The 18,838-nt window shown below is 35.2% G+C and overlaps 1 protein-coding gene across 3 annotated transcripts in view; it reads left to right on the forward strand.

Moving 5' to 3' along the window:
- The first annotated feature begins 1,307 nt into the window (after positions 1–1,307).
- Positions 1,308–18,838, forward strand: part of foxn3 (forkhead box N3) — a 218,413-nt gene continuing 200,882 nt past the window's right edge. Inside the window, exon 1 of one of the 3 annotated variants that reach the window (XM_039742314.1) lies at positions 1,308–1,353. The gene's annotated coding sequence lies outside the window, so the exon portion shown is untranslated. Of the gene's footprint in view, positions 1,354–14,898; positions 15,046–16,816; positions 16,864–18,838 lie in introns of those variants that run through there. The other 2 variants (XM_039742316.1, XM_039742318.1) reach the window with 2 other exon arrangements.

Raw genomic sequence — 18,838 nt, forward strand, 5'->3', positions numbered from 1 at the left:
ATCTGAGACTTGACACACTGCATGCACGGGTTTTTTTTTACACTGTCTTCCTTTAGCGGGACATTGACTTTTTCCACCGTGTGCTTTGTTTCCGCAGTAGCTGCACTTATGAATGTGCTTGTATGTATCACACGCTTCATATTTTTTTGCTGCCTTCTCAATTGTGTAATTCGGTTTTTGTTCAGCACTCTTTGAAACTGTTGCTTTTTGTCTGTGCACTGCGTCAGTTCACGTGAGCCGCTCGGTGTACATGCATCGAAGGTTCCCAGCTGTGCTGGTGCCATCTTGTGCGATGTCCACAGCTCTATTTAATGTTAGCTAAGACCCGGCACTTAAAAGTTTCTTACGCAGTTTCGCCGAGTTTGTGCCAAACACCACCCTGACCATCTCATCTTCCTCTGCATAAGCACAGTCCTTCACCCGTGAATGTATAGCGGCAGTGTTTCTATTGGATTGCCACTGACGGACGGCCTTATATGGGCAAGCACTAAATTATGTGGGAGGCGTAACTCCGCCTCCCACGGGCATCGAGCAGAAGTCTATTATAGTATATGGACAAAAAAATAGGTTCCAGTTATGACCATTACGTGTAGAATTTCAAAATGAAACCTGCCCAACTTTTGTAAGTAAGCTGTAAGCTGCCAAATTTCAGCCTTCTACCTACACGGGAAGTTGGAAAATTAGTGATGAGTGAGTGATTGAGTCAGTGAGTGAGTGAGTGAGTCAGTGAGGGCTTTGCCTTTTATTAGTATAGATTCTATACCAATGTTGGCAGACTGTCAAACACAGGTTACTGTTCTTTCAAATGGCTGCAGTGAAATATAAAAAATGCTTCTACGGATTTGATTGGAATTTGGTGACATTATATAAAAAAAAATTAGCCAACCCAAGTTTTTTATTTATTGATGATAATTCTGTAGCCAGTGGGTTATTCTTAGGTACTCTGTCATTTTTTTGCTGATTGCTGAGAAGTGGTCACACATAGAGGAGCACACACCTGTTCTTTTCTGTACAATGCTTAAAGCATTCTATTCTTTTCACGTGCAGCATGTACTGTAAATGGCAATGCTATATGTTATAAGTTGCTGTTGGACAGCATAGGCTTTGGACAATAGTAGCCAGGTATTTGTTATAAGTGATGAGGGCCATGCCGTTTATAGTTGATTTTTATCTTTTTTGCTTCTTCTTCTATAGGCATTGTCTTCATCTCACAAATAAATGGTTCACTGAAGAATGTAAACCAACTGGAATAAAAATTAGTTAATGTTCTACAGTAAGGAAATACGTGGAGCTGTTCCTTTTGAGAGGAACATTGCATTTTACACATCTGAGGAACACAATTCATAAATGATGGTAAGTAGAAGTGTGAGCTCAGTGGTTTAATGTACAATCTGTGATTTTATGCACAAAAAACTAATCTGTTGTATATTTAAGAGGGGTTTAGAGCTTTCACAAACTATCAGAGTTGGTCCAGATATATGTATATATTAAGATTGGCTGATTCACTACACTAAGCTGAGTAAATGTTCCTGAATGTGTATTCTTACTGTACGAAACAAACATAAATAGTTCATCTGTTGGAAACCCATCTCCACTGACAATAGTTTTTTTGATTATGATAAATAATTAAAAATAATTTTACAATTTATTTCATCCAGCCATCCATTTTCTAACCTGCTGAATCCGAATACAGGGTCACAGGGGTCTGCTGGAGCCAATCCCAGCCAACACAGGGCACAAGGCAGGAACCAATCCTGGGCAGGGTGCCAACCCACCGCAGACAATTTATTTAAATAATTAAAAATAATTTAGCTTCTCTCATTTATAATCTAATAACATAGCTGATATATTGAGCATTAGAAACATTGTTACTTGATGTTTAAAGCATGCACCATAATCAATTTGTTTGAACATTAGCTTAAATTAAACAATTTACAATGCTGCAATGTTTTCCATTGATACATCATTATTTCATGGAGGGTAAGTACTTCAGTTTTTATTGGTACTTGCATAACTAAATGAAATGCTTCTGCATTATCATAGGTAGTGTACCACTCTCAAACTGCATTTCTTCCACAACGCCATAGAAGGTTAAACCCTATTGTGAGTGATGCTGCAGAGCTTCTTATACACAATTCTCTTTCTGTACAGTATTTTAAATGCATATTTGGTTTTATTTTTGTTTTCAAATTGTGAAAAGAAAGAAAACATGCATTTGTAAATATTATTAGATTAAAATCTAGTACTCCAGCTCACCGCAAACTAGGACTGTCTCTCCTTTACGGATGACAGGTATATTTGATGGTTTGAATTCCTTTTCCTTTAGCCAAAAGATAACTAGCACAAAAAAATTGACATTTTGTGTACAAGAAACTTCAGCTAAAGCACCTGGTTAGTTTTAACAAAAGTTTACAAGCAAAAGGAAAAACATAATGGGGGTAGATACTGGCAATATGGGATTTTACTCATTGTTAATTAGAATAGTCCTTTTAAGTGTATTTGAGGACCAAACTGGATAAAGTATTTTTAGTTTGTTTGTAAAAATTTAAAAAATAAGTTATTGTGAAACAGCATGTTAATATAAGAACATACAGTAGCTGTGTATATCCCCAAGAGTTTTAAACACATATTCTTTAAGTATATATCTAATAATGAAACATTCATATCTCATTGTTGACTGAAAGCTATACTACAAACAACGAGGGCTCATCTTGTAAGGAATCACAATGGCCAAAGTCTGATCATGGACCAATATATTGGTTATGCACTTTAAATGAGTATTCCCATTTTTCCTACGAAGACTACTAAAATATTTGGAAACAGTATTCGTGTTAAGAAAATAAGTGGGATTGGTTGAGTAAAAATATTTCAAATTAACAGATTGGCCCATTCAGTTTTCAGGATTCCAATTCATTGCAGAACTGAATTTCAATGCTTAATATATTACAAAATATAAAATAATGACCATATTATCAAATTGTGACCAAAGTATCATGATAATATTGTATTGCTGGGTCCCTGCTGATTCATACCCCTATCTGTTTTTCTATTTCTGTACCATGAAGGTCAGAGCCAATCCTGGTAACATTAGGAGCAGAGTAGAAAAAAGCTGTGTGCAGATGTTTATGGATGTGGTGGGAAAAGTGGAGTACTCAGCAAAAAATTCCTCACAGATATATAGAGAACATATGGAGCACTTTTATTGAAAAAAAAAACTAAACTAAAATAAGATTCCAGTAAAATGATTTGGGTGTTTTTTTCATTCTAGCAGGTCAGGTACTGTTAATAATTCTTTGAAACATGAGTATATTTATGTCAGTTTAAAGTTTAAATGTAGAGGGGGATACCACCCTATATACTTGGCAATCAGGTAAATTGTTAGTAAGTCTTTATTGACACAAATTCAAAACAGAACTGAGCTGAAACAGAAAATATGACTGTTATATATCTAGTAGGCGGGTTCATAGAGACCAGAACCAGGAGTGATGTCTTAGTATGTGTGTTCATGTGGACCGGAACCGGATATTATGTTTTTAAGGGGCTGGTTCTTCTTATGGTCTTCAGAGGGAAGGAGGAGAAAGTATTAGAGTGCAATGCCATCCCCTGGTGAGGAACCACTTTACCACCTTTAGCTTTAAGAGTGAAAGGTGTGTTGTAGATACTTATGGGAACATAGTCACATTTCCTATTTTCTAAATCACACTATGTTTCAGAGCTACTGTATGTTTGTATAAATTATTTCTCTGCAATAAATATGAAGTGCCCTTTTTTGTTTGTATTTAGTGTAAAAGGAAGACAAATAAAAAAGTGAAATATATCTCATTTGCTGGCTGTGATTGTCTAGCATATGTTGTGCAGAGTTGATTAAAGGTATGAGCTTAGTTAGTATGGTGTATGAAGTTGTTAATGGCAGTTAACAAGGCAGAAATAGCATGTAAAGACTTCCCTGTGTAATAGATCGTGAGTCATGCTGTGTATGCTTTGCTCATCTTCAGCTCTTAACCATTCATTTGGAGGTATCCTGCAAGTTTCGCAATACATGGTGATGCTTATATTTTCCATTATAATGTATATTATTTTCCTGTGTCACCATCTGCACACAGTGGGCATAATTTTTAAAAGATGGGTAAAGGTTTACTAATTACTGCAATACAGACTAGTTTTATTCACATTCACAAATTAAATAGTTCATTTTACAAATTTTCTCACATATATGTTTATTTTTGTTGTAACTGTAGCTTAAATACTGATTGATAAGAAAATATTTTATTATTTGAAAAAATAATCCATTAAATTTTATCCATATCTGATTAATTATGTGTTAATTATTTTTAGTCATGACATTATATTTGCAGATTCACTAATTAATAGCAAAACTAAAAGTTTTAGGTTAGGTTGTATGTCTAATGCTCAGCTTTGGAGTCTTTGAGAGCAATATGGCAATGTGAACTAAATAAAAATTAAGAATACTAGCATTCATCTTTAGTGGATGGTTGATGTGAAGTGATGGATATCAGCTGATTTTGAACATTTTTCTTTGAAGCCATTTAAAAGTATTTCTAATTCTCTTGTCTTTTCTCTTTTATACTGAGTACTGTAATGGAAACAGTAAACCTATTCTAATAGTTTATTTTTTTCTGTTTAAGTAAATGTTGAATTAAAAAGGCAAATAATACATGCAGTGGAAAAATGGTGGTTTATATTTAAATATAAGCTATATTTAAAGAATCTGTAAAATTATATGTAAACTATGGTATATTCATTTTTGTCCATTCAGACATAAAATATACTGCTTTTACTTACTTACTTCTCCCATATAGTTATACGTGAGAAGTGTGGACTTTTCAAGTCTATTACCAATGTGTTTGAGTTGAAGCCTCACAGTACAAGCTGTATGTTTATAACAAAGTTTAGTAAAATGGGAATTGCAGACTGTTAAACAGAAAGTCTGTTGTTATTGGATGTTTTTTACATAGGATTTTCAAATTATCAAGGTCACATATGGCCTTTAAAATTGGCAAGGAATTTTTAATTATAGGCTTTAGCAGATATTTGGTCAAAAGTTTAAGCATTCTTTTGCCATGCTGAATTTGTCAAAGAATTGTGGTTTTCACTAGTGTCCACACTTTTTAAGTGACATATAGTACAGTATAAAAGTATGAGTAATATTCGCACAGGCCGTAATAAAATATTTATAAGTTACAGAACCAATGATAAGCCTCAACATGTCAAGATAGGAAATCAGTTAGGTAGTAATCCGGCATTTGATACTAGCTTTCTATTCGTCTGATCTTCATTTAAAAATTCAAACAGATCTGAATGGCCTAAGTAATGTTCTTAATTTAACTAAAAGTTAGGCTGATCCTACATTATCATGATTGAAAGCATGAAATCTACTGCAGCATAATGCTACAATATTTGAAATCCAATGGCCAAGAATGATTTTTTTCACTTTTTTCCCTAAAGAGAGTGATCTGTAATGATTTAGATCCTTTCTTGGAAGCTTTTGGACAGCAGTGTAATCCACATGAATGGCAATTGTTCATCGATTCTGCTCTGCTCCATAATGGAAATAAATACCCATTAGGACATGCTTACACAAGGTGGGATCATTGACAACATCATAGTACTACTGTGTATCCTTTTATCTAACCCTTCACCATTCTTTATTTGTTAGTAAAGTTCTTTGGTTTCTTATTTTTCATTTGTGACTGCTAAAAGAGCACTTCTTGATTCCATACAAGAGGTTCAGGGGCGTGGGATACCACAGCCTATCATGGCAGCACAAGGCTCAAGGCATAATGTCCTAACAAGCAGCTTTTAGGAGTGTTGTAGAACAGATTCTCTAACAATTCACATTCAGCCATGTATGGATGACTATGGATGATACGTCTGTTTTACTAAAGCACTGCACTGCAATACACACTGTCTTTTTCAATATATTCACAATATCTTAAATCAGTATCTTTAGTAGTTTCCAAGTTGTGGCTAATAGTTCCCAAATTGTTGCTGCAACAGGTATGCACATACACATACAGAAAGGCTCTTTTGCTTATAAGTTTTTTGAGTGGACTGCTTGTTTCACTGAATGTATGCAGTGATGGTGTTTGGGTGAATATTGACAGCCTCACTGAGATAAATGTGTTTCTTATAGCAAATATATTTGTGTAGTTAGGAAATACATACATTTACGTTAATATGTTTTTCAAAATTTTACCACAATTTTTAAAATTTTCTTTCAGATGTTACTTTTATTTTATTGTTTGAAAAGTAAAATTTTAGCTTTTATTAAGCAGTTATTTGTGCTTTACCACAGCTTCTACCAGAAACAAGCCCTGTGAAGTAACATTGTCATAAGTTTCTACATCTGTATTTGTCAGCTGTTCATAAACTGTGTTCTTAATAATTAACATTGCCATTAATTAACTTGCTTTATCTGAGCTTTTGTAACAGCATTAGACAGTTTTATTTGTTTTACTAAAGGACAATATACTTGCATAACATTAAAATTCTTTCAAAAATCTATATTTCTTGGCAAAACTTTTTGCAGTTTGTAAGAAACAAAAAAGATCTGAAAACTTCAGGTGATCTACTGCTTATATAGTAGACTTGCGTGAAATCCAATTCCATTTATTTCAGCTTTTTTTGTACAATATTGTGCTTTTCCATTTAGAAGATCTTATTTGCAGAGATATTATTTTTACAGGTATAGTATACTAAAATAACACAATAAACCCCAGAAGCACTATACTAAATATAACAGCAACATACATTGTAACATAACATTCTCAAACCACACAGTCCAGTTCAGGGTTACTGCTGGACATAAACCATCCCAACAGCACAAAGCAGGAAACATCACAGAATAGGTCACCATTTCATCACAGAGCCTACTCACAATTGTACTCACACTCACGCAAGGTTGATTTTGAAACCCCTAATAATCTGGTAAGCATGTCTTTGGGGACTTGGGCATGGGGAGAATGTTCAAACATATAGGTAATGACTTGGTACAGGATTTAAGTCAAGAATGGTATGCATATATTGTAAGTGCAAAGATAAAAGATATATAAAAAGTGGATAGTTTTGAGTAAATACAACAATAGTTTTTGTACATACTGTTATATTTACTTTTTGTTACAACCTCAAGATTTAAACAATTTCATTTTAAACTCTTTATGTAGAATTCTATCTATCTATCTATCTATCTATCTATCTATCTATCTGGGATTCATACATATACTTTTCTTAATATATTTTAGAGAACAAATGTTTTAAGGGATTACATTAACATATACTAAACATCCTCTCATTAGATTCAAGCAGTCAGATGAAATAGAGGTGTTCTGAATTGATATAACATTTCTTAACTGTGGTTTATTAAATTACTTTTGCTATAAATAACTGTCAGCCTGTGATTTTGAACTGGATAAGTGAGTTAGAAAACTGATGGATGGATATAAATATATTTACTCTCTACTTTTAGAAGATATTTCAAAAATTTAATTTTACTTAAATTTGAAAGTTGTTGCTCTGATTTGTAATGGTCATTTTAAGAAGTGCTTACAACTATCAAAAATAATTACAGGAAATAATTTCACGACTGAGTAGTAGAATGACTTTTTACTTACTGCTTAGTTCTAAATTTCCAACTGAAAATAACTCTTATCCACTGGTTAAACAGATTAAATCATTTTTTTTTCTTGGAGCATGTCTGAAAGTGTGCCTTGTCATGCATACAGTGATTGGAGACAAATTGGAACCTTAACATTGGCCCAAACTCCTTAACATCTCAGGCAATGTGAGACCCTTCCTTAGCTGTACCTCGTCTGAATGCATTTTAAAATATGTACATGTGTAGAAAAAAATGCTCAGTTTCTCTAAGGAAATTTAGATTCAGGCCAGGATGACTTTAAATAACCAAAATCACATCTAGTTCAGGGTTGTAAAGACCAACTGAATAATTACTTATGGCTTAGCTACAAAAACTGATGGACATTACACTTTGGTTTGGTTGTGTCTTTGGCAGAATAGACCTATGAGAATATTTGACTATAAGCTGAAGGTTGTAAAATTATTGCCACGGGGACAAGCAAAAACAATTACAATTTTCATTACATTCATACCTGCCATGATTTTTTTATTCATGAATTCTGAAGTGAATGTTTTCATATGGGTGGCATGGTGGCGCCATGGTAGCGGTGCTGCCTTGCAGTTAGGAGACCCGGGTTCGCTTCCTGGGTCCTCCCTGCATGGAGTTTGCATGTTCTCCCTGTTACTGCGTGGGTTTCCTCCCACAGTCCAAAGACATGTAGGTTAGGTCCATTGGCGATTCTAAATTCTCCCTAGTGTGTGATTGGTGTGTGTGTGTGTGCTCTGTTGTGAGCTGGTGCCCTGCCCGGGGTTTGTTTCCTGCCTTGTGACCCTGTAGTTAGGATATAGCGGGTTGGATAATGGATGGATGGATTCTGTTACTTATAAAATAATTCAGAACAGATGTATTTTGCCGAGTTTGATGTTGCTAATAACCATATGGGCAGAGTTTCAATACAAACGAGGCAGTTGAGGTCAGAAAATGTTAAAAGCCTTTTTCTTGTTGTGGTTAGTGAGGAGTCAGCACTGTGTCACTGTTCCAGGGAGCCAAAGTTTGATTCCTGATTTTGATTTGAGTCACATTCTCCTGGTGTCCAAGTAGGTTTTCTTCATGTATCTCATTTTCTTCTCACTTCTCAAAAATGTTAAGTGGTGATTCTAAATTGTACTGAATTGCCTGGTTTTGGTTTTGTGCCCCAGTAAGGGTTGGATTCAGCCTTCCACCCAATGATTCCATGAGAGTCCTTTTTTCTGAGTGACCTTGTAATAGAAAATATGATTTTGAAAATAGATGCATGAATGACTAGAATGCAGAAGAGCTAGAAGGTGAATGTACACATTTCTTTAGATGTAATGCTTTAATACAGGGAAAAAGAAAATCCTGGCTTCTACCAGTCTCTGTATTTTAGTGCAAAACTTCTTCTTCTTTCGCATGCACCTGTTAGGGGTCACCACAATAGATCATCTTTTTCCATATCTTCCTGTCCTGTGCATCTTGCTCTGTTACACCCACCACCTTCATGTCCTCTCTCACCTCATCCGTAAATCTTCTCTTAAGCTTTCCTCTTTTCCTCTTGCCTGGCAGCTCTATACTTAACATCCATCTCCCAGTATACCCAGCATCTCTCCTTTGCACATGCCCAAACCAATGCATTCACGCCTCTCTGACTTTGTCTCCAAACCGTCCAACCTGCGCTGACTCTCAAATGTACTCACTCAGTGCAAATCTTAACATCTTTAACTCTGTCACCTCCAGCTCTGTCTTCTGTTGTTTGTTCAGTGCCACCATCTCCAACTCATATAACATAGCTGGTGTCAGCACCATCTTGTAGACCTTCCCTTTCACTCTTGCAGTTACTGCTGACACTCCTCACCCATTCCACCCTGCTGCACTCTCTTCTTTGCCTCTCTTCCACACTTCCTGTTACTCTGTACTGTTGATCCCAAGTATTTGAACTCACTCACCTTCTTCAACTCTACTCTCTGCATCCTTACCATTCCTCTCACCTCTCTATCATTCACACACATATTCTGCCTTGTTCCTACTGACCTTCATTCTTCTCCTCTCTAGAGCGTATCTCCACCTTTCTAGGGTCTCCTCGACCTGCTCCCTACTCTCTCCACAGATCACAATGTCATCTGCACACATCATAGTCCATGGGGACTCCTGTCTAATCTCGTCTGTCAACCTGTCCTTCACCATTGCAAATAAGAAAGGGCTCAGAGCCGATCCCTGATGTAATCCCATCTCTACCTTGAATGCATACATCACTCCTACCGCAGACCTCACCATTGTCACACTCATACATATCCTGTACCACTCTTAAATACTTCTATGTCACTCCCGACTTCCACATGCAGTACTGCAACTCCTCTCTAGACACCCTGTCATATGCTTCCACTAAGTCCACAAAAACACAGTGCAACTCCTTCTGGCCTTCTCTATACTTCTCCATCATCACCCTCAGAGCAAACATCGCATCTGTAGTGCTCCTTCCCCGCATGAAACCATACTGCTGCTCATTAACCATCACCTCCCTTCTTAATCTATACTCTTTCCCCTAACTTCATGCTGTGGCTGATCAATTTTATCCCTCTGTAGTTACTACAGTTCTGCACATCTCTCTTATTCTTAAAAATCGGTACCAGTACACTTCTTCTCCACTCCTCAGGCATCCTTTCACTTTCCAAGATTGCACTAAACAATCTGGTTAAAAACTCCACTGCCGTCTCTATTAAACACCTCCATGTTTCCACAGGTATATAATTTGGACCAGCAGCCAGTTCATTCTCTTTTCTCTTCATAGCTGTCTTTCCTCCCTCTTCTTAAAATATGTATTCAGCACAGCCGTGTCAATCCCTTTGGCAAAATCCACTATCATCTGACCTTCTTCATTCCTCTCCTTGACACCATACTTACCCATCACCTCCTCATCTCCTATGTTCCCTTCACCAAGATGTCCATTGAAATCCACTCCAATCACCACTTTCTGTCCCCCACTTTCTGCACACCCAACTTGCAGGGCATATGCACTAACAACATTCATCATCACACCTCCAATTTCCAGCTTCATAATCATTACTCTTTCTGAGACTGTTTTCACCTCCAGAACACTCTTGACATACTGTTCCTTCAGAATAACTCCTACCCCATTTCTCCTCCCATCCACGCCATTATAGAACAATTTGAATCCACCTAAGATCCACCTGGCCTTACTCCCCTTCAATTTAGTCTCTTGCACGCACAATATATCAACCTTCCATCTGTCCATCATATCTGCTAACTCTCTCCCCTTACCAGCCATACTGCCAACATTCAAAGTTCTTACCCTCAGTTCTACTCTTTTTACCTTCCTCTTCTCCTTCTGCCTCCGGACACATTTCCTCCCTCTTCTTCTTCTTCTTCAGCCAACAGTAGCCTAATGTCCGCCAGTACTCTGTTGGCTAACAGTACTGGTGGCGGTTGTTGTTAACCCGGGGCTTGACTGATCTGGTATGGAAATTTGTATTGTTGTCCGCATATTGATTTGGCAAAATTTTACACCAGATGCCCTTCCCGATGTAACCCTCCCCAATTATCCAGGCTTGGGGCCGACATGAAGAAACACACTGGTTTGTGTATCCCCTGTGGCTGTTTTTTTGTTTTATTTTTTTGTTCCTACTTCGCTTGAAGTAAATACAGTTACTGAACAAGCTTCACTTTTGTTTGCATCTTTGGGTTTAACATGTTTTTATAGTTTAACAAATACGATTTTGGCTCAATTATAGTTAGACAGTGATTGAGAGTGCCTTTGTTTTAGGGAATAAATTAAAATTACATAGATTAATTTCAGTTATTGGGGAATGTACAGTAGCTGAATCCTATTGCAGGAAATGAATAAGTGTTTTCACTTACATTTTTTACAGAGATTTTAAATAAAGAAAACTGCAAGCAGTCCAAGTCTGTATCTGACACTATACATGAGCTAGCCCAATTATTGAAAATAAATGTATCTGTCCTAAATAATTTTGAAGGTACATCTTGTGAGTAGATCAAGACTGTGCCAGCTATTATTTATAGCATACTTCACATGAGTATGAATGTCCAACCACATAGTAGGACAGTGAAGAGAGATTTTGAAGAAGTGTTTATAAAGTGTTACTTTGAAGCACTTAAATTCTGCTTCCAGTTTTACTTCCACTAGCCATTTTTTCTAAAGGCTAACCACCAATTAAACGTCATAGTTTGCTTAGGACCCACACCAACAGGAATGCTTTAACCATTCACATGCAGATGATCAGACTATAGTAAAATCAGTATTGTTCTGTGTGTTGTGCTTAACATCTGCTTTAGTGTTTTTTTTTTTTGCCATACATGTGTATTGTGTGCATAACGAATCATAAGTGTAATAAAGCATAGTCTACATGTAAGCAGGACTCCAGATTGGACTGATGATAGTGTGCTTATTGCATTTTCAGCCCTTTGCTCCATAATGTGAAAATATTCAGGCAGATATTAAAAAAAACACTGAAGAACAGCATTTTATACAGCCTATTAAGGTGCTGAGAAAAAATTCTCCCTTCAGCTAAAGTATAAAAGTAGTAAAAATAACTACAAAGATTTAATTGTGAATGTGTTACACTGGTATTTGAAGATAACTTATTTTGCAACTGATGTATTTAATTAATTTATATTAGCATTCTAGATAGTATGCACGATTTATTTGCATGTCAGGTAGTAGAAATATTCCTTTGACTTAGAAGGCTAATGCAGAGGAGGTAAAAATCATTAAGATAACCAGGTATTTGTTTTTTGTTTTTTTTTTGCTAAGTGTATTAGTTCTTAACTTGAATTTTAGAAACATAGCAAATTCAGTAATGAATGTGTTGGTTTTATAAGGTATTGGTGGTCATACTACATGTGATATTCTTATACTTACTAGCTGGTAATGGTTTTAAAGCTGATGATCAAAGGACCAACCAACCAGTCCATTCTGTTTTCATCCAAACTACATTCACTTCTAAGTTAATGACTTACTGTTTATTAAATTTTCTCATCGTGTTGCTCTTAAATTCAACTTTATTCATGGTGAGCACCATTGATCTGGTAGGAATGGCTTTCTTACTGCCCCTTTGGAGTTTCTGCATTGTCAGTTCAGATTCTCAATAGTCCCTTTTTTTCTTCTTTAGAGTCAGAACAGTCTAATCAATAGCAATTACACTATGTCTCTTGCCAACATGTAGTTCTTAATGCACACATGTTTTATTGTATTTAATTACAGCATGTTCAGTTTTGTTTGATTACCTGTACAAGTTCCACTTTTTTATTTCCAGGTAGTCTGGACGTCTTAGTGAAATTTCTTTAGTAGTGCACATTATGAATGAACCATACTCTGTCTTCCCAGAACATCATTCTAGGATGCTTTCCTTGAATAGTACTCTATTTGAATACATTATACATACCCTAAAGATCATATATTTTTAAGAGTAGCATGTTGGGGAAGTGGTCAGCACTTGATTATCTCCTCTTTTCATTGTGTTAGTGGAGGTTATGTGTCTGCATTTGTTTTTCTGTAGTTTTCCTTCAACATACCAAATATGTGTTTGTAGTTAATTAGGAATTTTAAATTGGCATTGTGTGAGTGAGCAAAGGTGTGTGCTTTTGGGGCCTATGGTAGATTCATTAGCTATCTAGGATTGGTTCCTGTCTTGCACTTGATGCTTCTGATATAGGCTGTGTTCCACTGCAGCCATGATTAAGTGAGTTTGAAAAAGTTACATTGTGTTTATATTTTGTAGTGATTGTATTACAGTCTGGATAGTCTTGTTCCAAAGTTTATTTGCTGCAGCCTCAAAATTATGTACAGTATTACCATATACAGTCCCACAACGTGTAATTGTAAGTGTGCAGTTAGCATGATCTGTGTTTACTCAAGTTTCTTCTCTAATCATATACGTGCTAGGTTAATTAGCAACTTTAATTTGGCCAGAGATGGGAGAGTGTAGGTATTCTAATCAGAGTGGGTTACTGTGTTACATCCAGTGCCGCTACAATACTGTTCATCTCTCTGTGATCCTGTAATGGAAAGAACAGGTTCAATTAATGGATGAATTGACTTTTCAAAGGAAGATATTGTTGTTGTGTTATATAGTATGTTGTAAACAGTTTGATTCAAACAATTAATTCTATCAATTTTCAAAACACTAATTAGAGAAAAAAACAAGGGGCTAGAGACAATACCAGCACAAATGAGTCAGAAGCAAGAGCCAGCATTTGAGGAAACACCCATTTTTTAAAAGAGTACACACTGTCATACTCATCTATTGGCCAATTAAGAGTCATCTATTAATGTAGCAGACGTTTCTTTGTGATGTAGGAAGATAAAGGAGTAGGTAGTGAAAAAAGCAAAGCAAACACTATATAACACAAAGTTTTTGCAGGCAGTGACAAGATTTGAATGTGACCTTCTGGAGCTGCCAGGCAGTGATACTAACTACTGCGCCTACATGGTGCTTTTGTAAAAATGTGGCATACATTTGTTAGTTAATTGCTCCTTTCCTCTCTATGGAGATGATATAAGAAATGTCAAACCATTTCCCCAACCTGCTTAATCATCTCCAGGATTTGCAGAGCTTTCCTGACAGAAAATTACAACATTTCCTGACATACAAAATGGGACCAATAGTGGATGGGGTGGTAATCCAGGTCCGATCTATAGTCATCAGTCAGCCTAATGTGTTAAATACTGTATATACTTTAGCATGTACAGTAGAAAGTGACCAAAGAACCAGGAGAGAAAATTCACAGAAATGACAATAGATGGTATATGTATTTTTTGAGCAGTGACTAACAAGACAAACTCACTAATGATGGTACAGAGTCTCCTAAATCCAGCCCCCCATCTTCCTCAATTACTTTTTACATTGCAAAGCTGTATGGGCCATATCATCCTAAGATGGGCTGATTGTAAAATCTATTGTTAACAACTATAATCATTCCTGTTTACCTAAAAGACGCATTTTCAGCGACATGGAACTTTATGTTCATTTTCTTGACATATTCTACAACTGTAGATCATTGTTTAAATGAACAATTATTTAAAATACTGTAATTGCAGATGTTATATGCTCTGTTTTTTTATCTACTAAACTTTGGATAGTGATTACTAGAAAACAGTCCATGAATGCTTATGTGTATCCTTTTTCTGATTTTATTTCATAATTTATATTTGTTAAACACTAGAGAAGCTAAGACCCAGTAGAAATGGCAGATTGTCTGGCTTCCTTAGTTCCAGAGCACAGCAAAGGCTCAGTGAGTGTGGAGACAGAGCTAAGTGTACATTGTATTACTGTGGTCACAGAAAAATACTGAATAAAATCAGAATGGATGGATTAACCAGTGGGATTTAAAATTTGGAGCTAAAGCAGAAATTCATGCAGAGGAGACTATCTGAAGAAGATCAGGATTAAAAGGTTACTATACGATTGTTAATTCCTGGTTTATAATCTTTAGCTCTTCTGGTTTTGGAGTCAACACTGCACGGAGTGGGCATGAATGCTCTAGCAAATAAATTATGTGCAAGACATGTGCTGCATTATATTTAAAAATGGAATTTAACAGCACAACACTGTTTCTTGATAATACTTATTGTATTATGATAAGAAACACAGTTTAAATCAATCCTGTTACTAAATACAAATAAATTTTGCTGGACAAACGCTGGTTGCTATGGCTAAATAAAACCTGCTTGTTTTGATTATTACCATATGAGTTTAGTTTAAGGTCTTAAGAACCAAGAGCCAGAATTAATTGTCAGTGTCATACTGTATGTGCTTATGATGTTATTGCCCACCCTGATGAATATGACTAAATCGTGCAATATTAACTTCACTCTTTTTGTCACTTTCATTTTTTGTCCCCTTAGCTGAAATAGTTTATTGCCTGTAGAGCAAAACATGTAAAATACATTATCTATAGATAGATATATTGCAGTCTTATTAGAGAAGCAATTATGTATTAGTTTTTCACCTTTAAGCTTAACTCTGTCAAAGAAATATACCAATTTGCATCAACATGACTGATATCCGTAGTATTTGTCCATAAAAAATGGCCAGGATTAAAAATTAGTAATTGGGAGATAAAAACATATTGCCACTATTAATGGAAATTAGAAAGATTTTTTAAATTATGATACAAATTTAAATTCAATAGGCACCATCTAAGTTTGCTTTTATGCTTAGAAACCACTATCAGTGAAACAGCTCATCATCTGTTTATTGCTTAATTAACTATTTTAATAGGTCCTATCCTTTAGTTATGTTCAGAATATTAACAATAATTGATATATTTAGACTGGGATTTTTTTACCCCAAACAAAATCTTCACATCTGCTATTCTGAATATTTTAAAATATGCTTGTGTTAGTTACAAAATGTAAGAGTACTTGTATAAATATTTTTGTATGCATGTCAGAAAAATGAAGCCTAAGCAGCAACTCATTTTTTTATAAACTTTGCTTAACAGTTCTTTGAAAGATAAAATAAATTAAATAACTTTTGTTCACATGTTCTTAAATAGACATTTGTACTATTCTTGTTATTTTTTATTATTCTTCATGCATTTTTCCAACACATTAATTACAAGGAGTCAAGCTGCATTTTGAATTTTCAAAAATTAAAATGTATTCTTTCTCAATTTGTTTTGATTACCTGCAGATTTTTAAATTATTCGTTGCAAGATGTTTTAGTGTCACATTATAGATGTTTCACTACTTTGTAAGCAGGGTAAACAAATCCACACTTATTACAGCTGTACAGCTGAAAGATACTTTTTTTTTAATTACTCAATACATGACACTTTTGTATAAATGGTCTGTATGACATGTTAATTATCCTCACTATTTTAATGTCTGTTAATGTGCACTTATGAAATGGCAGCATGTTTGGAAATGCAAGGCCTGCATTCTTGTTCAAATGTTTTATTTTCTTCTTACAGTAAGTTTCCAGTGGGCCTATGTTTTAAGTGCCCCCTCATGTGGATGAGAAGTGCCTATAGCATGAGTTTAATACGCCTATAAAAATAGGCATCCTGATTGGCTGATTTGTAGAAGCACAGGAAGTTCAGGGTTTCTAATAACCACCCAGAGACACAGTTACCATAGAGACAAAGATAAGCCCCCCTTTCTCAAAAAACGTCTGCATGTCATCACAGATGCCTGCAGAAAGTGTTAGCTCCTGCCAGTTCTCCCATTAGCATCTGCTGAAACATTAGAACGCAGCTGTCTCATGAAGGTCAGTTTTTTCAGTGCATTTCCTACTTCTAGTTAGTTTCTTATTATTTTAACAACTTTTTGCTTGTGTGTATACATAAATACATATGTATACATATACATTCATTTCAGTATAAGTGTGCATATCTTTATATAGATTAACTATTTTTATTAAATTATTACTTTTATGGCAAAGAACAAGCTGCTTGCACTTTAAGTAAATGTGCATTTCTATAGCACGGGGGAATAGTCTGTTTTTACAAGTCTCAAAACCAAGGAGCTGGGAAGTCGGTTATCTGCTTCATATCAAACATTGTTTCATCTTACAGCATTGTTAAGAGTGATCAGAATATTTAATGAAGGAAGCATCAGAGACAATGTTTATTTCTGTATCCTTACATAAAGACTAAATCTGGCTTTTCCATTAGAGAAAACTGATACAGGCTATTCATAATTGATTTTTAGAGTATTAGCAGCCTTTTTAAATGCAGTTTATGCCCAATAACATTTGAAGGTCTCACTCAGCTGGGCTGATTATCAAAGCAGCTAAACTGTGAATTCACTAAAGATGTGTTTTAATTTGAGCTGGGGCACTCTTTTCTCTTTGATTATGATATATGTTAGAATACTTTTACTCCACATTGTACTGTTTATTATCAAGCTTGTACCAAGTACAGTGAAGTTTGAGGCAGTATTAAGTATAGCTGTGTTCTGAGTAAAGGATATCCTGTTGATGGGAGTGTTCAGTTATCTGAGGAAAGGTTCGTTGGCAGGAAATATGTCAGACTCTTGTTTTTGCTGAGCAAAAAGGAAGTATAGTGGATTAGTCTCTTTAACTATGTGGATAATTACAGACAATTGTGATCTACTTTTTGTATTTGTACACTTTATTATACTTACTGTGTTATTAAAATTTACAACAGTTCTTATTTCTGTTATCTAATGCTTCCTCTTCACACATAGGTTTGTTGTATATGCTCTATTTTAGATTCATCTGTAATACTAGAATACGTCTAAGATTTTAGAAATGGTTTATATTTTTAATTTACTATAGGATTTTATTTTCATTGTTTTTTAACACAATTTTATGTCTGGTGACTAATTTTAACAGTTCTAGGTAATCACAGCTTACACAAAAATAATAATTGCCAAATTTGGCTTGGATTGACCTGCTTGTAAGTTCTCAAGAAAACATTTTCTGCATAATGTTTGAGTAAAACATACATTTCAGACAAGCACACTATGTTTTATATAGCAACTTTCTGCAGGACTCCTTACCAGCATGCTCTGTCCTAATCATTTAAGCGATACTATATTCTGTTCTGTACTCTGAAAATTATGTTTAACTTCATTGCGCATGCTTGAATTGTTTAAACTAAGACAAATGTCAGTTACAACACTGGGAAAAGAAATGTTTCAATTTTGTCAAAACTGCTTTTTACAGTTGAGAAACTCCGGGTGGAAGAAGTAAAACAATTCTGGCTTTATTAGGTTGTTTTAAATGTAGACATATGTGTAAATATTTATTTATAATATTTCGTGCAACTAATTATATACTACATGGATTTAAAATCTGAGAATACTGTACTTAGTAGTTTTAATAAGAAAACTTCTGCATTTTCTGTTTATGTCTTAAGCAAATCTATTCATCCTTTTCTGACTGTTAGCAAGTCTTTCACTCAAATAAAGCATCAGCAGTTTAGTAAGAATGACAATATTTGAGGTAGGCCTAGGTCAATAGACTGGTGTAATTTAATTAGGTAGCTTCACAATAGGCACAAGTTTGTATATGTGTGCCTTTCTTTGAGTGCTTATGTGACACTGCCCTAAACAGCACTTGAAATATCTTTTGTAAATGCACAGCTGTGCCTGTAGGTAATTGTTTTAAACTACTTGTGAAAAGAGTGCATCACATGGTCCTGTCCTAACACATGCTATTGTGTGTAGATTTTCACATGGCAGAAACATTTAGCACCCACCATGCATTATTGCTAACA

This window comes from Polypterus senegalus, chromosome 18, assembly GCF_016835505.1.
Source record: "Polypterus senegalus isolate Bchr_013 chromosome 18, ASM1683550v1, whole genome shotgun sequence".
Taxonomy (NCBI): Eukaryota; Metazoa; Chordata; class Cladistia; order Polypteriformes; family Polypteridae; genus Polypterus; species Polypterus senegalus.